The following is a 22,214-nucleotide window of genomic DNA, read 5'->3' as shown; positions in this document are numbered from 1 at the left end:
GAACTGTTCTAAACCCTTAAGAATAAGATTTCACATCAGTGTCCAGCTAACCTTGCATCATTTTAAGTGTTCAGCTCCTTACTGATGTCTAGGACATAAGAAAATGGGCTGTTAGATAGAAGAGCTGATCCCTATGGTTCAAAAAAGTTTAAAACTTAATAACATCAAAATACTAGAATGCTTCTGACTAATGTATTATATAGCCCTCGGCTCCAAACATTTCTTAATTGTTGCTTAGCAGGTTTCTTCAGTAGACTCATATGAGATGAGTGATTTCTGGTATGTCATAAATATTGACAGAAAGATACAGAAATAAAGGGAAATTAGATTTTATAATTAGTTATAGTTTGAGTCCTGTGTGATTTGAGTCATGAAAGATGGTTTGCTGATTGGAGTGAGATGGTAGATGGAATCATGATTTGCCTTTTTAAAGGCCAGCATAAGTGTTGGTGTACTATAGTCTGACAGTTTCAGATAACAACATTTTCATTTTCTAGTTGATGTAAAATTAAAAATATGTCTGTCTATCTCGGTAACTATGTATTTGGCTCAATATTTTAATTGCATCCAAATTGGTCATCTTCACAATTAATGCCTTCACAGCTTGATTGTGCTTGCCCTTTCACACCAATGTTGCCCTTATTGTAACCCTTATTGCCCAGCAGTTCCAATTTTCTCCCTTCTCTCAAGCAGCCTTTATTAATGAAGATTGTTAATAGTAAAATCTGCAAAGGCAGTATGCTGTGTTCCTTCAAATCCTGCCTTAAAACTCACCTCTGTTGTGACGCTTGTAACCTGGCCAAGAAAGGCTAAAGCAGCTGGTGTGCTGTGTTCAGTTCTTACCGTACAAATTTCCTGTGTGAAACAGCAGGAGTGAGGCATCAAAGACCCCTCTGCAGCATGTTCCACTCTCCTCCAAAAGTGGTGAGAGAGGCTGTGGCTCTCATTGCAGGCTTATGTTCTTTCTTCCTTGGCTCCTCAGTCTAATGGTGTAATTCTGCTGAGATCTAATACACCATGAGAATTTGATTTTGATGAGAGGATTGACAGCCTCAGAAATGTGAAAGCCTGTCACCTTCCTGGAACTGGGGGGGGAGGCCTGCAGGTGCCCAGATAAAATTAGGATGCCTGGCATTTAGTCTGAGGTTTCAAGAGAGATTTGTTCCCTGAACCTGTAGATTTCTCATCTCTGCTGCTATTGTAGTATCTAAGACTGAAAAACTGGTTTTTAAGGAAAAGGGATGATACAAATTTTCTCTGCTGGGTGCTTTCACAAAAGCCCAGGGTTTTAAATATTAGGGTAAGCCAAAACTAAGTTTAAAAATGGCAAACTTCGGTAGCACAAATGACACTAGATAGTTAATTTTAAATGGATGATAAACACAAGTATTTTTTTTTCTTTCAGGAGTGTGGAGTCCTGAATAAACAAAGAGAAGAGAGTTAAGCACACGTTCTCTATTGTGAACAGTAAGTGACCAACTTATATACTCCAAAGCTAAACATGACTTGCACTTCCTTTTAATTTTTTTTTTATTCTTTCACATTTGCAGTTCTTCCAACAAGTGGAAGAAATTAGTGCAGGGAACATCTCTGCCCTGTATCCAACTTAGTTTCATTTCACGGGGTAGACTTTTACGAATTCTGTAATCATCTCAGGTAAGAGGCCCAGGTAATCCACAAAAAGTGCCTTCATTGCTGCTCATACTGAGAATATTGTTTTTCTTCTCAGTAAAAATACATTGCAATAGAAATTGAACAGTAGCAAACTAAAAACAATATTACACCAACATTTGCTCACACGTGAAATTTTGCAGAAAAACAGATTCACTGCTGTAGTCAGATCCCGCTGAGTTGGTGTAGGAGCAAAAGACTTTTATGGGTTTGTATTAACCACATAACCACTGGTTCGTTGTTCTGAACAGCCCTGGTCATGGCTGTGCTGTTCACTGCACACTGCAACCAGTCTCAGTGCATGGCTGCACTGGCCTCTGACAACTGCAGCGTTGTCAAACACCGAGACATTGATTGCTTTCTGAGACAAGAAAATGGGCCATGTTTGTGTTGTAGGTGATATTATTGACACTGTCCCTAGAAAAATATCTTAGGTTGCTGGTGAAGTACCAGTCATGACAAAGTAGAGCACAGACACTGCTGTCACTGCCAATCCAAAGTAGTGTGCCCCGGGAACTGTAGCTGATTATAGGGGTGTACCACATTTCTGGGTATTCACAGGTGGTGATATCTTCTGAGAACCAGAACAGGTGGACTTGTGTTAACACATTCCTGTTAACAGTTCCAACAAAACAGTTCCTCTGTGCTAGGTGCCAATAGAACCTGCCTTTTTTGAGGTAGATAATTGTGGACGGTAGGTAATGTGCAGAGAATGTGTTCTTTAGCACCATTCTGCTTTTAGAATATACATTTGGCAGTACAAGATAAGGAATTTCAATGTTGTATATTAAGTCCCTATTTATTTAGCCAAACTGGTGTATGGGACAGGGTTGTTCTGAATAGAAATAAATCTTCAATAGTTCTTGAGAAATAATAAAAATAATATTCTTGATTGGAAAAAAAGTGTGTGTAAATCTCAATAGCAAAAAAATACCTATTCTGTCTCTGGGCTGACAAGTTTGATGATGGGCTTTAACATGAAAGGAAATGTGTGGCATTTCACAAATCCAAGGAAACACAATGCTTGTTTGTGAACCTGTGTGGTTATTTGTACACTGTACTAAACTATATTACCTGTGGGCATCTTCTAAATATATAGCAAATGAGACATATGTACCAGAAAATTCTAGAAAACTTCTCGAAACTCCTATTTATCTATTCCTTTGATTTTTTTTTTCATTTTTTCTTCTATCAGTCATATTTTCCTTGTGTTTTCTCTTCTTTCCCTTGTGGCTCCTGTGGTTTATATTCCCTACTTGCTATCACGCCTCTTTTTACCCTTTATCTTTCCATTTTTGGCCATGTAGTTAGTCTGCTCGAGCTTCACATTTTCTGCTCTCATCTCCCACATAGGGCCATCTCCTCTTACTCTTGGCAGAGCTGCATTGCAGAATGTTTCTGATCTTGGGCAAATTTTAAGCTTGCTATTTCTAGTATGAGATAGACATTCTGCAGACCAAGAGTGTTATTGCTGGTTTTGGGTCATAATCCACAGAATAACACCATATGCTTATGTCTAAGGAATTCACAAAGGGTTACAATGTAGTGTAATGTAGGTGAGGTCTTGCAATTTTATTTGACATGTGGAAAGACACAGTGGAACTTTGGAAGTTGTTATTTAATGCATGGGATACCTTCAGCCTAATCAATTATGCTTTACGCCCTCTGGATCTGAAGTTTTGGCAGCAGGTGACTGGTAGTTACATGAATAAATGCTAGCAATTCCAGGCAATTTGTACAATTCAACTGATCTATATTTACAAAAATCTACAAATTATTACAGACCTTCTTGTAGAAAATAAATTTCACTACTGCAGACTCTGAAGATCTTCTCCCCAGTTGTGTTTCTGTGTCAAGTGGCCAGAACTCACAGGCAGCTCTTTCAAAATAATGTGGATTTATTTGTGTATAGTGAGAAAAATTTAGTCAACTATTATTTGTACTCCTTCACATACAAATTCTCTCTCTTCTGCTGGCAGAATAGGTTGACAGGACCTTTTCATATTATCCATGGTTAATTTTATCAATCGTGGTATTATGATTATAAACTACAAATTATCTAACATATAATGAATATATAATTACAAAAATGAAATTCTGCAGTGGTTATTTAACATTTGTGATGTGAAATTTATTTAACGCTCTCTTTGGAATATACATGGGAAATTAGAATAATAAAACAAATAAAATTACTCTTACCTCTCATCCATCATCAGTGAGAACAATGTAACCAGCTTGATCAGGCTGTGCATTCTCCCAGAGAGGGAACTTCATGTATGGTACCTTTGGGCCTTCTAACAACACCCTTGAGAACATGTGCTATTCTTACACGAAGGAACCAGTCATTCTTCTGACACTAGGTTTGATAAATTGAATTTGTGGAGTTGTTTCAGAATACCTTTTTTCCTTCAACTTTAATTAAAGTCTAAAATTTAAAGTATCTGGTGCTTAGAGGCAAAAAAAGATTGAATTCCCCACATATAGAGAAAATAAAATTAAAATCAATATTGTTCTTATTTTAAAAAGGATAACATAAAAGTCAATAATGTATAGTATATTTTGTGGGTTTTACATGTTCCCAACTTTATTTTAAGTGCAAGGGCCTTTGTCATTTGTATTTGATATTGCAAAAGATTGCAGATACCTTTTGAGGAACAGGAAAAAAATTCTTGCAACATGTATTCAAAAAAAAGGTGTCCATTGTCCTCACATGGTCAGCAGCAATCAGATTTCATCTGCCACAAACTTTGGTGTACCAAAGAAGTGGCAAATAATTGATGGCTGGTTGATAACAAGTTTTTTGTTACTCTTGTTTGATAAAGCAAGTTCAGGTAATGTGACATAAATTAGGAGATTGCACAAGCACAGTGCTGGTACAGGAGAGGGATGGCCAGAATCTAGACTCTGCTGTGAGCAGATGAGAGGAGGCTTGGCCTGCTGAAAGTTATTGTATGGGCAGTTCGACTCCATTATGTCTAGAAAAACTAAATTTATGTTAGACTTACCATTAGCTCATGAGCATGCAACATTACCCTTGTTTGTCCTAATATCTATTTCAAAAGCTACTGTGTTTTATATTTTATCATTTACAATATTATATATAGAGGTATGTAATGTACCAGAGATAAAGGAGCTAAATGAATGGGTTTTTGGTTTTGGAAAAGTTGTAAAAGTTGAATTTATGAGTATTCAAAAAGAAATGAGCCTGTGGTTCCTGAATATTCTGTAGTAATCACAATAACCTTCCCTTACGTTATTATTTCAATTTTTCATGCAGTGTAGTAATCTAGAAGCAGCATGAAGTGCCCTCATTCCTTGTTCTTTGCCATTTTGTCACAGGTTTCGTCATTACAAATTAAAATTCATGTGCATATACTGCAGGCTTGGATAAAATTGTTCATTGGAGTGTTTCCATTACCTTAAGTCTTTAATGAGGTCTTCCCCTAAATTAGTTTCACTCTTTTTTTTCCTCAGATAGTGAAAGTGTGAACTTCTGGTCAATTATATAGTAGCATTTGCATAATGTAAAGGTTGTTTATATTGCTTCTTTTTTGGTTATCATGTCAAGGCTATTCAGAGAAGTCTAGTCTCTATGGCTTATATGCTTACAATGTTCTGTGCTGCAGAACTTTATTTTTCTTTTCTTTTTATCATTCCTGTATTACAGACACCGCTTTGTGTTTTTTAATGTGACATCTCTGACATGGATATAGATTCGGTACTGCTTTGAGGTTTGTTAGTTATGCAGCCTAATTTTGCAAAATGGCTCAGTAGTTGTAGTTCCCTGGGGCTTCAGTTTAGTTGTCATCTATCATTTTAGCACTGTGATTGATTAGTCCCTACCATTTAATTTATCTTCTGCAGCTTCTAAACTTTTTCTTTAATTGGTAAACACATACCTTTCTAGACACATTTTCAAATGATGTGTTTTCCAAGTGCCCCAGAAGTCATGTAATCATCTTTTTCTCAGCTAGGAATTTAACCATTTGAGCCATTTAATGGCTTCAATGAATATTGCCTGATATTTTGTCTATTACTTGGAAATTGTGAACTGGAAATCTGTGTTATATTTTCCATTTTTCAATGTTACTGTGTATATATATTTATTCCGAAGTACTACTGTATTTACCAGCTGCTTTTTCATCCACCAAAAAACATTAAAAGAAGTCAGTATCTTTTTTAAGTGTAGGAGCCAAATGCCTGGGTTGCTACTGTGGCAGTAGATTTTAACCACCTTTGCACATTAGGTTTCAAAAGCAAAATATTAATTAGCGTAATTTTCTTGTTGGAATTTCATAAGCCAGCTTCAGTCGGTAGGGTTAAATTCCTCATTCTCCTCTATTGCATTGTCTGTTCCTGTACTTGGCTATTTTTGAACATCACATTGAATATCAACTTGGCTATGATTTTAAATCAGACTCTTTCAGAGAAATGTCATTTCCATTTAAAAAAAGAGTTGGTTTTTGGCATTAAGTCATACAATGTGTAAACATTGCAGCAGTTCTACACAATTACTGAGGCAACTTCCAAGAAGCTACTATAATGAATTGCTTCTATGATCCACACATCAAAGAAATTTTAATGTCACGTTTTCTTTCCTACTGCAGTTTTTATTATGGCTCTGCCTATTTTTGGATGGGGATATTGATAATTTGTTTAGGGTTTTGTTTTTTTTTTTACTTTTAGTTACTGTGAAATATTTGTGATTAAAATCTCTCAATAAGAAGAATTATACTGTGTCATCATAATGCAGCTTTGCTGACGTTGGTAACTGCTATTATGGTCCCATCTCTAAATACAATCAAAATTAGTAGACATCTGCAGTGTTGCATACTTTTTGGGGGTAAATTGGTTCCTTTTTTTTTTTTTTCCTTTTTTTGTGAGAGCAAGCTTTAATCAGTATTTCCCTTTTGTTTCTAACTCTTAATCTTGTTGCGCAATGCGCTTTTAAAGACTACCAGGTTAGCTTCGGACACCGAAGGAATTCATGGTAGGTCACTTCCAACCCAAATTTCCAATGAGTCTTGGAGACAGTCTGTTCTGTCACTGCTCTTGTCGTGACTTATGCTTTGATTAGGAAATAAGAGGATAGACTTTATTGTAAACTTTTCTGGTTTGTATTTATGGTGCATGAAGCTTAACTCAAGAAATACCTCATCTGGTACAAGTGATTATGAAACATACAGGTTAAGAGGACTCCCCTGGATGGAGTTGGTGATCACTAAGGGACATTATTTGGCAGTTTTGGATCATCTCCAAGTATGACTTTTTTCTTTAAATATGATTTTTTTTTAAAAAAAAAATTTCATACTATAAATCTTACTTTGAAGAGACCTAGCTGTCATAAGCATCTCATTTTGACTGCTTTCCTTATGTAAACGAAACTCATTCAAGAGTTTATTCAGAAATGGGAAAAGACGCATCTTAGACTTGTTTACAATTATATCTCTTACTTACAACTATGTTGACAACACTTAACTGTGGAAATGGGAGGAAAATAGGAAATTCAGTTACTTTTCCATGTAAACGAAAATGTTTTGCAAAACCATTAGCACATAAAAATATATTTTCTGACGTCAATCTTCTGTGTTTATATTAATATCTGAAGTACATTAAATAGGCACAGTAGAATTTTTCTTACAGTAAACAACTTTGAGAACACTGAATTCAACATTTAATATATTTGGAAAGGCATTATTCCTAGGATTAGGATTTTTGGGTGGGGGGGATACCCATTAGAACAACTAGAAATTAGGAGTGATTTGAAGTGCTCTGGAACATCAATCTGGAATATCAGCAGTGTGTCTGCTGCTGCACTTTCAGTTTTGCTCTGCAAGCTAAAGAGGCAAAGAATGGTTTTGCTGTGAGAGGACCCTCTGCACGACAGCTCTGAGAGCAATATTGATTGATGTCTTTCATACTAGTGACTCTTGTAGCTCTGCCAATAAATGAAACAGTACTTTGAGCTGAGGGCGCAAGTTTTTGAACATGCTGTTCGTAAAGCACATAACATTCGGCCATCTTACCAGTCTCACCATTTACAAAGCTTTAGTCAAGTGATTAAAAATGCTGAGATTCTGTTTTTCCATATGCCACATACTTGGGAGTTTTTCTTGTTATTGCTCAATTTCTATGACTGCTTTAGTCCCTCCAAAATCTCAAAGTTTATAAGTGTATTTTTTATTGAAAGATGAGATTTGTATTCAGTTGCATGGGTCCAGGGGCTGAAGCTTCAAAAGATAACTCCCAAACATTTATTGCGAAGTCTGGTGATCCTGTGTAAAATGCATGATAGCCTGGAGGTCTCTGCTAGTACTGAACAGAGGTACACTTTGATCTTTCACGTAATAGGTCTCCCAATACCTTTTCATTTCTAACAGAAATAGTGCCCAGGCTGCTGTTTTACCATAAGCCTATTTCACTCATCCTTATAAGTTATGATGCCAAGTAAGAACATTGGTTTTAGGAAGAAGGATGAGAAAAATGGAATACGATGTCATTTAGACCATGCAACCTTAACTATTTGTGATGGTATTTGCTCTTAGAGTTCTGTCTCAGCAGTTGAATCTTTAGTTTAAATGAAATTATTAACAGGGACAGAGTTCGCTTAAAGATCTAATTTTATTTATATAATAATATTTAAGACTTCAAACTGCATTAAGCAATTGGTTAATAAACCACTAGGTATTAAACTGTTAATTGTTTTTCCTGTAGGTAACAGGGATTCCTTTTGGGTAGTTAGACTCTTGGGCAAATAGGCCAAATATTGCCAAATATGCCAAATATAGGTAGGTTTTAAAATGGATGTTACATCTAAACATTATAATTTTGTTCCTAGACATTTCTTAAGGAGAATAGAATCAGTTTCTTTGGGACTGAAATTTTCAAGATTTGATAGTGGACATAAATTATTTGCTTAAATCCTCCTGAGTAGCTTTCCTTTTCAAAACTGGTATGGTGGCACACAGTAACTTCCCAGGGGAGTGGAATTCACTCCAGTGGTGAAACTGATAGTATTGTTACTGGTGTGAAAAGAATAAGCTCATACCATCTCAGTATTGCAAAGACCTTGAAGAACTACAGAACTGTGTACTGCTGTTACTTATCTTACTCTTTCAGACTCTGAGATTGTTCTGAATATTGATTTGTCCAGCAGTTCAAGCTTCTTAGAAGGTGCCACTGTGTTTGAGACATGTGTTCATTAGTACCTAATTATTTTTGATGCGTTTTAAAAGAAATTGAGATTATATTTGCTGTTAAGTAACTGCCTCAAAAAAACCCATTGTCTTGCTTAGTGGTTCCTAGTCGTGAAAATACCTGTGTAAGACTATGAACAACTACAAATATCAAACAGGTTTTTTGGCTGCCCATTTTACCAATAAAAGCCCTCTTTACCTCCCTTACTCATTCTCCTGGAAAAAAACAGCAGCCATTTCAAGCCTGAATAATGAGATGGGGCTAGGTAAAGGAAAGGTCTGGTAGAATTATACTAATATACTACTTACTGCTATAGCATATAGCCCTATATTGTTTCTTGTTCTGATTCTCCTTTCTTCCTTTGTTCATATTCCCATTTTTCTCCCTTTACTATTTTCTTATTGGTAACTCTACCTAAGTCATATTATCATAGAATTTTTTGGATTGCAAGTGACCTTGATCTAGTTTCAATCTCTCTGTCATTGACAGAGACACCTTCCCTGAGATCAGGTTGCTCTAAAGCCCCATCCAGCCTGACCTTGAACACATGCAGGGATGGGGCATCCACAGCCTCTCTGGGCAATTTTTTCTAGTGCCTCACCACCCTCACAATGAAGAATCTTTGTGGCCCTCCCCTGGATTTGCTTATTGAATCTTATCTTCCCTTCTAGAGTACTTTGATGATACTCTTCTGAAAAAGACCCCTCATAACTGTGTCACCTAATTTGTTTTCTTGTAGTTCCCATAGTTCCTGATCTTCTTCATAATAGGGATTTCAAAAAGATAACAATAGGGATAAAACACAACTTATATCTGTGGGACTACTGTAACTAGGTTGTGACTGAGTTTGCAAAGAGGGGCTCAAGCTGGGATGGGGCCCATTTATGTGATCAGAAATGTGTCTAGACAAAAAGCAGTGGTTTTTATGTGTACATTCCTTCCTCCCCCTTACCAGATATCTTAATGTTGTATTACAGAGCAGTGAATGAACCTGAGGTTTGTACTTCTTCCCTCTGCAAACATTTGTTTCTTTAACATAGGCTCAGAGCAATTTGGGCATCTCTTTATCCCAGTCAGCAAACTGTCGCTTTGTTCCTACTTCTTCCTTTTCTACCTGCCGTGGGTATGGGACTATAATGTTACATTACTTCAGATAGAACACAGTAAATTTGCTTAAAATGGTACATGAATAAATTATATTTGTCATGTTTGTCATGAATAAATTACCTTTTTTTTTTGGTTGTTAAGCCCTTAGCATATACTACGTTCTTCAAATTATCTGCCTATAGCATACAATGTCTGATTTGTTTGAAGAGCTTCTGATTTCTGCTGATCAGATATTTCACTCAGAACATTTATTTATTTACATCTGAAAGATGTAAAAGAAATTGATGTTAGTGTGACCTTTCTTCTTGGACGCACATGTGCGTGCTCACTTGCTTTGCTCTGTCTCTAGCTTTTTTCCTCTGCTTTGCTGGAACATTATGTCCTCAGTTGTCAAATTGCTTTCTCTCAGATAGAATTCCAAAGCTAGATTGAAAGAAATCAACCCAGAAACTCTGACAGAGGAACAGATGATTATTTTCTAGAGTGAAACTGAATTTTTTTAATCTTAAATGAAAAAATGTGTATTATTAAAAAAGTACGGTATTAGGCTTGTGAAGAGAAATCTCTGATACTTGGTATATAAAAAAGGAGATATGATACGATTATGAAACCTTGAGGGGTTATTTGAATCGTCACCTTGTTTCTAGAGAGAAAATAAAGCTCTGTTTTATTAATCCTAATTGTCCTTTTATTTGTTGCCATATATTATATCAGGTTTACAGCATCTCTTCAGCATTAACTTCCCAGGAACAGCATCATTTAAGTGCAACTATCAGCCAGCTGAATGCTACAGATACAACCTGAAAATAAGTATGGATAATTAAGCAAGGTATTGTTTTTCAGAAACAGCACATCCACTTCTGTGTAACATTAAGAGGAGAGTTTAAAATTGTGTACAGAATTCAATAAACTGTTGAGCAATCTATTTACCAATAAACTATTTTTGTGAGTTAATCCATTGGAAATAAAGGATAAAGAGGCAGTTTATGCATTATAGATTATTACGAATTGCACAGTAGAAGGGAAGCAGATAACACTAGAACTGTATGATGTAGTGGGATAGAATATAAGAAAATAACAATAGTGTAGAAATTAATCTTACCCCTAAGGAGTTGCAACTGAGTTAATTATCAGAGATTAGCACCAGGCCTGACTTTTATAGGCCACAGCTGTAAGCAATCAGAAAAAGAGTGCTGTAAAAGATTGGGGTGGCTGGTTGAGAAGGGACCTGGAGTCAGTTGGCTGCTTTGTGAAGAAGAAGGAGTCAGTGCTCTGAGGAGATGCCCATGAGAAACACCAAGAAGGTAGGAAACTTTCACGATAAAGAGACAATGGTATGGAACCCCTGAAATGAGATGGCAACAGTATGACAACCTGTGAATTGTTGCTACTTAAAAACATCATGGCTCTGAAAACGCATTGAAGTCTTCTCTCAGGGTTCTCTAAAATGTTGATTGAGGTGTGAGTAAAGGCATTTCCATGACCCTTGACGCCACTGTGTTGCCACACTTAATGTGTGGCTTTCAGGAGATGAATCATCATCAGCCATATGTGACTGTTTAGCTTTGCTTGTTACTAGATGTATATTCTGCTTACCAAAATATTGCTTTGTTAGTTTTTTAGCCTAGTAGTACCATATATATGGTGTCACAAGTTCTTTAGCGGGAAGTTATGACAGGGTAGTTGGGGAATTCATGTAACATCTTGGAACTCCTCTATTTAGAACAGGTGGAGCTGCATCCGTTGATTTTATACTATGGTACAACCTGCTGTATAAAACTGGGGATTTATAAATGCTTTTAAGGAAATAATTTTTATATGTAAGTATTGTTAAAGTAACTGAAGTACATAGTTAGCACTTGTGGGAACAAGCAGGAGAAGGAGAACCCTGGGTTTAAGTCACAAACAATCAAACACTCAACTGATCCAAGCAAAAAACACCAAAATTAGAGAACAGGAGCAGTCAGAATGTTTCTAAGTAGAAGCATTCATCAGCTGTCACGTTGCTGACTTTTTCAGTTCAGTTATCATATTTGGACTTGGTGTGGTGCCAGTAAAAAGGATTTGCTCATTTATTTTCAAGTGATCAGAATATTTTTTAGGTCGCATGTAGAAATAGTTAGAAAATACAGTAGGCTGACTGGATAAGAAAGAATGGATTAGCTACTTGCAGTGATAATACAAAAGAGGAAGGATGAAAGTTCACAGTTATTTAGATTTAAAAGGAATCTCCATAGGAGCTGCATTCACTTCAGATACTAAATATATGTATTATTGCCTCTTGCTTCTCTGATTGAGTTAAACTTACTTGGTCACCTAGAATTTGATGTGACTTGTATATTGACTTATCTCAGAAACAACAAAAGACTGAAATTGAAGAAATAAGGATGAGCCTGGTGGTGTTCTTTGGTAAGTTAAGAGGTATGTGTAGGAAAAGAATATGGTCAAGAAATACATTAAGGCTGAATATTTATTTATTTACATCTGAAAGATGTAAAAAAGGTGTAATAAAAAAGTTATTTGCTACTGGTGTGTTAGCTATATTGGTAAAGCAGAAAAATGATAACTCAGAGCTAGAAGAAGGTATAGGTTTTGTCAAAATATTAGTAAGCTCTCTAGATACCCTGATAAAAAATTGCCTCTAGTTAGTTTTCTTGTCATTGCCTTGACCTTAGTATATTTTCTGTTGAGCTTCTGTCATTTTCATCCAAAATATGACTAGCCATTCAGAAGGCTTTACATTTTTCTTCTAGACTGTGCCTGGTTAAAAAAAATATTTGTCAGTGACAAATACTGTCTGATCTGTAGGCAGCAGTTACTGTAGTCTGAAGTGGTGTTGAACGCTGCCCCAGGTGTAACTGAAAACACAGGTGTCTGTGGTTTATACTGATGCTTGCTCACAGACTAAATGATGTCAAGTGTGTTTTGGATGTATAGATTTTGTGCATGGCTAAAAAACAACTCTTAATTCAGTTGATTTTTAGGGAAACTAGTAACGGTACATGCACATCTCTCAACTCTGTATCTTTCTGGAGAGAACACTGAAGCAACTTGACTGTGTAAGACAGAGTATGTATTTCTGTGGGTTAAGACTTGACTTTCTATTTATTTTAGAGAAATATCTTTTTTTCTTGGTGAGGACAGTCTTTTATCCCTCTTAAGGCTTTTTGATAAGAGCTTATCCATGGCTTGGTTGCCTTATCATTTTCTGATCATTTTCTGATGCTGCTGGGGGAGTGGCGCTTCTCTGCTGCGTGACATTTACAGACATTTGCTGTTTTTTCCCCTCTGGAACAATGGGTTGCAATACAAGACTTTGCTTGAGAAATCTGAAGTTGCTTTTTTTTTTTTGGTTGGAGTTTCATGTATCAATACTGCTAATTGTTTTATCACCAATAAAATACTGTACTGTGCAGTCCTTACACAATTCATGAGAGTTTACTTATTAACTGTAAAGTTAACATGTCCTCTGCTCTGATTCACTCACTTTCCATGGTCATGGATCCCTAATGCCTTATTAAGTCATATAAATAAGGAATTCTTCACATTAGCAGTTCTAAAACTTAATCATTTACAATCACATGCAGAAGTGGCAAATGCTTTGAGTGATGCTCAGCTACACTTCTCATGTGTGGAGAAGTATCCAGCAGATGCTGTGCTGTTAAAACAGTGGATCTGTGGCAAGGGGGAGATCCTACGTAGGACATACCTGCTGGCACAGTATGAAGGCACTGGAAAAACTTCTGTCTGGTTGGGAAAAGTTTTGTGGGAAACATTAAAACTCCATTCACTTATCACAAAACTCTAATTTTCGAAGAGAAGTTTTTTCTCTCCTTCGGTAGAAAATAGAGCAGATTTCTACTGTAGTTAATTGTTGGTGCATGATAGGATATGATTTCTAGCTAGATAAACCTTGCTAAGAAAGATGAGTCAGTTCTAAGGGATCTTTTTTCTGTTATGGTATGTGGGGGTTTTCCTCTGTGCTTGTTCTGGTATTTTTTCCCCTACGTTTTGCTATTTCTTCATGTTGTGCATCTTACTATTTATGTCTTTATATTTAGTGTTTGTTTATTATATTTGGATATGCAGGTGACTACCAAGTATCTGTTAGTAAGTAAATAATACTAAGTACTAAGTCTAAGCTTATGAGTCTTGAAACTTTTCATCTTGAAAATAACTTTCTTGAAGCACAGGGTCTTCTGTTTCTGTAGCTGTCTCTCCTTTTGTCAGTCACCACTGTAGGATGGGCAGTTGCCAAAGCTATCACACACAGAGCAGGAGGTCAGATGCCCTGGTGTGGTCTGTTTGTGTTTAGCTGTGCACTCTTATCCCACTCAGGTGATTTGTCTTCATGCCTGGATGTGGAACTCTGCGTTTTCTCTTGTGTGTACAGTGAGCAGCCCTTGCTGTCAGGACGAGCAAGCAGTTCACCCCCAGGTTACAGCAATGCTACTTTTCAAACTAGCAGCTGTGTGTTACTTCAGGAAAGCCCAATAGAGGGCCCTTCCCCAGAGACTGAGCCTATCCAATTCAAAGCACTGTGTGATGCCTTTGAAATATAATTGCTAAAATGGCACCCGTTTATTCCAGTAGCGCTGGAAGATGCACAGGTAGATTTTTTTTTTTAGCTGTTTAATTAAAAGATGCCTATCTGAGGTAACCTAGCAAAAGGCATTTGCCTAATTAACTCCCTGTAGTTCACCATTCTGTCAGTTGCTGACAATTAGTAAATACTTGGTTTCTTTAAGCCTTATTTCTCTATGTGAATGATGTAGATGTTTATAGTTTAGGAAGAAAAGATCAGTTATTTTCCATGTCTTCAATGATACCTGTTTGGACTTTCCAGATCACAGTGCAGCTTAAACAACAGCATGGATATGTGAAACTTTGAATTTTCTCCCATTGTGATGTTTTAGCTGCTGACTATGAGAATCAAAAAATCTACTGTTTTTCCCCCATACAAAGGAGTTAAATTCTGTAATCCTGTGGTATTCTGGAAGTGACAAAACTGTGGGGTTTTTTTTTTGGTTTTTTTTTTTAATTTATGAGAATGTTTTTAAAAGTCTGTTTTTGTAGGGCATGTTCAGAGTCTCTTGAAATTGCAATACATAAAAGTGAGTCAATGATGGTCTTTAACAGGAGTGAGAATAATATGAAATAGCCCTATATCAAAAGTCACTATGTAAAGCAGTTGTATTCTGGACTGCATATAATTACCCCAGTTTCAGTGGGGATTACAGGCAGCTGTGGAAAGTATCAGTTCTTATTGTCTGTGCTGTTATTTTCCATTCTGCAGAAAAAGTTAAATTCACTCTTTAGACCTAAATTAATATTTTCTGTCAAAGCTTGAGGAACAAAGAAAGGGCTTTTAGGGGGGAAGCACTGAAGTTTATATGTATAATGGAGAGCTGCACTAAAAAAGACATTTTGGTTAATGCTGGTTCCCATGGTTACTTGCAAATAATTATGCAGTTTTTAAAACACAAAACACTTTTTGCAGTCTTACTTCCAGGCAGATAAGTGGCCAGCAGTTAGCTATAATTAGCTATATAAGAAGTAAATTGTTAAGTCTTGATCTTTGAAATTCATCTTAGCTTATAGATGTTACGCCTCTACACACTGCATTTGTATTGGCTTCACTAAGGTTAGATTTCCAGGTGAGGCAATTCTCTCTGGCTTGAATAAACTTAATCTTGAATAATATCAGGTCAATATCATAGCTTGTTATTACCTCCACAACTTTTACAGTAGACTATGAAAGTCTTTAAAGAAAAGTTATTCTTTTCTAAAGCAGCATTTATTCTACATTTAAGAGTTCTGGTCTTTTCTCTTAGGGCCTTTTTTAAAATTGTTACCTAATTTTATTAAAACCATTTCAGTCTGGAAACCACAATGATGAGAATGCATCTTTCTGTGAAGCTTGGTCATAAGAAACCACTGTTCTGTTGCACTTCATTAATAACAAAAGCTTTTCCTATTAATAATAGTAGTAATATGATTTTTATACTTGTAACACCACATTAGCGTGATGTGAAAATAAACAGATTAGGCTGACCTGCCCAAATTTTTCTAAATTAACAAACATACTGGCAGTTTTGCCTTCCTAAGTCCCCTATGTTGCCTGTCTTGGAACTGCACGGTTTGTGTCATTGTGGCAGAATTAGGAAAGCACAACAGATAGGTTAGAACTCGCACTGATCACAATTCTGAACTTCTGGAGTGAAAAGATTTTGACACTTATGGATGAAAAATTTTCAGATGATTCTTGCTGTTTAGATATGTGTGAAATCTTTCCATGTTTGCAGTATTATTTTTATGATTTGTCAGAAATAGATATAACAAGAGATGTCATTTCACATCAGCTTCACTGGTTTCCTGTTTTGTCTTTCTTGTCATTTTTCTACAAAGTTTTTTGGTATTAGAAAAATAAATCACAAATTATGTAATTAATATGTGATAACATATTCTATTTGACCTTTTAATGTCATTTTATTTCTAAAGTATAAGCACTCAATTTCTAATTAGATTAACTGCTCTTTTCTCTTTCAGTTTAACACAGAGATCTAAATACACAGTAATTGATTGCATAGCACTTTGATTATTTTATTTTCTGAGTTAAAGTCTTAGCATGTTAGTTTCTCATTACCATGAGTTGATGATGATAAACCATTAAACAATGAGGATGAGAAGATACTACTTGGTCACAATACTTCTTCCTCATTTTGCACACTGAGAGGGAGGCTGGTATCATATCAGCAGGTGTCTGGCAGAGGAAAAAAGAGAAAGATTTTGATTGACTCTGAAGCCTTAGAATCACATAATCATTCATTTTGGAAGGAATCTTGAGAGGTCTTCCAGCCAGGCTTCCTGCTCAAAGCAGGGTCAACATTTGAGTTTAGACCAGATTGCTTGGCATTTTCTCCAGGCAAATCTTGAAAGCATCCAAGGATGGAATTTCTGCAACCTTCTTGGGTAAACTGCTTAATTATCCTGCTGTGGAAATAGGGGTTTTTTCACATTCAGTTTGAACCTCCAAGTTTCAGTTTATAATTTTTTCTTATTCTCCCACAGAACACTTTATGCACAAATAAAAGTCGTGTTCCATAAATAGAGCTTACTTAAATAAGTATTGCATGCAATTGGAATAACGAAGTTTGTCATGTCATGTTTTCACCTGAATTCATATACAAAAAGTACAAATTTAAGTATAACACGCATCAAACTAAAAACAGCTTTTAAGGCAAAATCCAGGCATTTTCTCATTATAGAAGTTTCAAGGATGGTATTTTAATGTTAAATTTTCCATACTTTTAAATCTGTTGGTTTAGGCCAGTTTTATCAAGGTTAGTGTGATTTTCACGAAAACTTGCTTTTTCCATCTCCAGTGGAAGAGTTCTCTGGCCAAATATGCACAAGCAGATTCTCAAAATGATGCTTCTCTTACAGCTTTTCAGAGCTGCTGCATTATGAGATCGCAACATCTGGGCTGTATTAAGAAAAATATATTTGGATCTGCTATGCAAGCAAAATGAAACTTTTTATCACCAATTTGCAAACTGGAAAGCTTCCAGTTTGAAACTCTGGAGAAACAGATGTAAAGCTTATCTGGATTTTAGTCATATTAATGAACTTGAAAGGGGATTATAGGCATTTCTGTCCTCTCAGTTCTTCAAGTAGGGAAGAATAGGAGTGACCACACAGCTATGTAGCATGCGTTTGAGGGGGGCATGCCATACTTTCTTCACCAAAAGTGATCATTTGTTGTGCATTTTTGTTACTAGAAGTAGCTAGTTCCTTACTAAGTCTTAAATTCAAAAAGCTGCATAAGGTAGCTTCCTAAAAAAAAAAAAATCACTCTCCCTATTCTGTCTTTATTTTTCTATGTCAGTGTCTCTTGACACCAAATTTTCACTGAGGTAACTATTCCCTTTCAAGTGTTCACTTAATGGACTTACTCGTTTGGACTTCTATCTTACTTTTATGCTCAATGTTTTTTTCTTCCATCCTATCTTGGTTCCAGTTTCTTATTGTTCTTATTGCCACTTCCCCCCTCCAGTCACATTTCAGCTACAACATGAGACAGCAGATTACCCATTTTGTCCCTGAACATCTTATGGGCTTAATTTTTCTTTTGCCTGAAAATTAGCTTGAAGAATTCCACAGAGCTCACTCAGAAAAATACTGGGTTCTGGAAGGCTGAAACTGCCAAACCCAGTTTGTGTATATGAAATTACACTACAGTGGACAACAGAGCCAAACTCCAGAATCCTCCATGTGTTGATTGACAATTTCTTGTCAAATTGAAGCTGAAATGAAATTGAGCTGTTCGCCTCAATTCCCTTGTAAAAGTTAGTGCATGTTTAAAGCACAGACTTTGTTCAGCTAACTAGTTGCTCCCTTGTAAGTACTTAATGTTCATTCTGTATGTAATATGTTGGTGGTTTTACCTTGGAAACCAGAGTATTTCACTGTGGTTGGTTTCCTCTAGGTTTTTCAGTGAAACATAATTCTTGTCTTGCACGTATCAAGAGGGCCCAAGCAAGGTGGCAATTCTTGTTTTCAAGTTCGCACTCTGAAATTGGTTCAGTTTCAAAAGATTCATGAAGAAACACAGTACTCCTTGAATGAGTGCCTGTGATTTGTTATGGAGCTGTTTGGATTGAAATTATCCATGGACAAGTTAGATGTTTACAGTGAGTTAATGGGTTACAAATAAATGCACTTTTAATGGCTTGGGAAACCTAGCCTTCAGCTTGTTATCCATTTTTCAGAATAAATGAAATAGTAATCTAATGCAATGGCTACTTCAGGTGAGAAAACACATGGAGCAATCTCCAGAATAATCTGAAAAAATGAGTTCAGTATTGCCTAAAAATAGTGCAAGTGAAATCTGTGCTGTCATAACCGATTTCATTGTGAATTAGTGTTGTTCTTCATATATGAGTAGCAGCAAAGTAGAATGGAAGGTTAGTGAATATATAATGAGTATGGAAAGGTCACCAGTACAGACAAGAAACTAATTTTTTTGCAAAATACACTTTGTTACTGGATTTTTAGATATCTGTTCAGAGTTTTGCAATTACATTACAAACAGGAAATGCTGAACGTGGGTCTAACATATCGTAGCAGACTGCATTATCAAGTGATGTTCTACAGATGATTTAAAGTTTTACAATTTCATCATATCATGTTTCATTATTCATTTTGTGTCCAACCAGTAATGCAAGGACAACTGTGCTTTTAGTATAGGAAACAAAACACATTTTCAGTCCTGTGCCAAAAAAAAAGTTTTCATATACCTACACTTGGAAGAAGATTAAATTTGGATTGGTGGTTGTGCTTGTCAACCAGATATAGTCTTTCTCCCATTGAGATATGTTTATATAAAATTATGTCTGCAGTGTTGGGGAGAGGAGGAGAGACAGAGAAAGGAATTACTGCAATTTATTTTTCTTTTATGAAAATATATATTTTTATATTAAATTATTCATCTGTATCTGTACATCTGTGTATATTGATACATTTAAGTTCCTGTCCATGAGAATGAACACTTCCTCCAGTTTATCTTAAAACTCCAAATTAATAAGCTACAGTTAGGCAATGGTGACAATGCTGAAAGAAGTAGTTCTTTGTGTTTAATCACCACAAATCAGAGTCTGAAATTGAAATAATTTAACATGAAAAAGGCTCCAACAAAGTTTTTGTGTACTTTTCATACAATGTATTAAATCTCATAATAATGTAGTTGTTTTGGTTTCTGTCAAAGTTAATTTTTTGGCAGTAGCTGGGACGTGTGTGGCTGTGGGAGGTTGTGACTTGGAGGTTTTTCTTTACCGCCTCACTTCATTGCTAGGAGAGGAGTAAGGGACTCTTGTTTCTAAGGAGAAAGGTGTTCTTCCCAGTGGGGAAAAATGTGGTGAGGAAGAGCTGGTCATATTGTGAAGGACTTTCTGTGTAGTTTCCTTGTGTTATACCTTTTGTTATTAATATTGTTGCTGTTACCTGCTGTATCTCATTGCTGTTTCCAGTAAATTGTTCTTATCTCAACACATATCTATGCCTTTTGTGCTTCCAGTTGGAGGGGAAAATGGGAGTGAGTGGCAGCATGGTTTTTTTGGGGATAGTAAAATGGAGAATATCATTCCTAAACCACAACAGTAGTATAATTTTAAATGCATTGTAGATAGCCACACACATTGTCAGACTGAAAACTGCAGGTTTTAAATCAAACATTGAAAAATATAAATTGCTAATAATAAGTAAGCCCTTCCATTGGCCTCAGCATATGCAATTTTAGTTGCATGATCAAATAATAAAATAAGGGAGAAGGTTCCAGAATAAAAGCAAAATATAGAATGCTCAGGGAAGCAGCAAATGCTTATACTTTTGTTTCATCCTTGTTGTTTAATGGGATCTTCACATGTTGTATTCACATTTTTCTCTGAAGATGGGACTATTAGTGTTTTTCTCTGGGCTTTTCTGTGACACTTAACATTATTATCTAGTAAGGGTACTTGGATATAAGAAACTTGCAGCACCCATGTGAAAAAAGGAAAAGGTTTTAGTTCCATTTTACAAAAGGGTCAGTAAGGCACATAATGTACAAGAAGTGTCCATTCATTTTGTGTGCCCAATTAGCACAGGACCTTTAACATCTTGATTATTTCAGAATGCTACATTTTTGTAGCATAGAATGCTTTAAAAGCCTCCCTTGGGACTCAGCATTGAAAGGAGGCAAGACACACTGTTATCAGATTCCATAGTTATTTGTGGAAAGTGGAAAAGTGCTGAGAAACAGTTCAAAGCCAGGTTCTGGTGGGGGAGCACTTCTCTAGCATTGCTCTTTGCTTCTTTTTCCACTGCTGCTGTTCTCTGGATTTCATCCACCTATAATGGTTCATGTCTTGACACACAGGATCTTCTATGAATTCTTCATGCTAGCTTGTGTGCTCTTTTCTATATTGTATCTGTTTGCTCCTTCGTGCCTCTGTCCCAAGTCACTTCCTACCCTCCGCCTCTTCATTCTCTTTTCTGGCTCGCATTCCTCCCTTGGCTGTTGGGCTGGCCTCTAGTTTCTGTCCCTTCTCCCTATCCAGTCCCTTTGCCCATTGTTGGTCCCAGGGCATGCAAGACCTATACTTGCTGACCAGCCATCCTTACAGAAGATGATTCATATCTTCATTTATCCCTTCCTGTGTGACTGAAAGCCAGTCAAGTCTGATCTGTTCTTTTTTGTATTGTCTGGTTACCTGTAATGCTTCATAAGAAAAGGTGCTTCTTTTATTCTGAAATTCTGTATGTAGCAGTATTGCTATGTTTCCTCCTGCTCTATAGTACAAATGCTTGGTTCTTCCAGTTCTGAGCTGGAAAATTTGATTGCAGATGGAAATTTGGTTGATAGGGACGTAGTTGCTGATACTTTGTCTCTACTGCAAATAGAGAAACCAAGGACTTTTTTTCTACAGGCATGTTGATTAGACAGATTTAGACACTTCCCAGAAATCAGCACATTTCTGGTGCCAGGCTGAACCTTCTGCCAGACTGGAAACAGGGGGGAGTAAAACTTCTTGAAAGATCCATGAGATTTCATTTTTCTCAAAATGTTTTCTTCCCCTAGTATTATATTTTTAATCAATTTGATGAAGATACCCCGTATGTGAATTTCAACAGTTTCGGCACACCGAACAGAATCAGAAAATAATCAGAACTATTGGCAGTTCATAAGAATAGGTCTGAGCTTTTTGCCTATCGCATAGGGTTTAAAATTGTTCCGTGTATATTGCTCCATATGACAGAACTCAAACTGTAGATTGAAAATAGATATCTTGTACAGTAAACTGCTGAATTTATTTCTTAAAATTGATATATAAATCACACTTATTCAGCTGGAGGACAAAGCAAGAAAAAAAAAATCGATTATAAGGTCTAATAGAGGATTTTGCTGAGGTTTAAGTGGCTGCCATGAAAGGATAATGAGATACTTTTGGGCTGTCAATAAGTCACTGTTTACTTCTACTGAAGAACTTAACTTTTTTTTTAGCAAACTTGCTTAATATTGTGCATCTTCCTTTCTCAAAAAAAATAGTTAGTATGTTTACAGCAAGCTGTTTTGCTTTTTGATTGTCAGAACCTTGGAAAATCTCAAGGTCAAACATAGAATTGCAAATTAATGCAAAAATGTATTTAATATACTGATAGATGATCTACTCAAATGCTCCTATTTTTACACTTATAATTTT

General features: G+C 36.1%; 1 protein-coding gene across 4 annotated transcripts in view; it reads left to right on the top strand.

Annotated features, from left to right (window-relative positions):
- SYT1 (synaptotagmin 1) overlaps positions 1 to 22,214 on the top strand; it is a 333,690-nt gene that overhangs the window by 117,950 nt on the left and 193,526 nt on the right. For 3 of the 4 annotated variants that reach the window (XM_058022090.1, XM_058022088.1, XM_058022086.1), the window contains one exon: positions 1,406 to 1,467. The gene's annotated coding sequence lies outside the window, so the exon portion shown is untranslated. Of the gene's footprint in view, positions 1 to 1,405; positions 1,468 to 5,338; positions 5,403 to 22,214 lie in introns of all 4 variants that reach the window. The other variant, XM_058022089.1, reaches the window with a different exon arrangement.

The sequence above is a fragment of the Melospiza georgiana genome, chromosome 4, assembly GCF_028018845.1.
Source record: "Melospiza georgiana isolate bMelGeo1 chromosome 4, bMelGeo1.pri, whole genome shotgun sequence".
NCBI lineage: Eukaryota > Metazoa > Chordata > Aves > Passeriformes > Passerellidae > Melospiza > Melospiza georgiana.
This window is presented reverse-complemented; position numbering and strand designations above follow the sequence as displayed.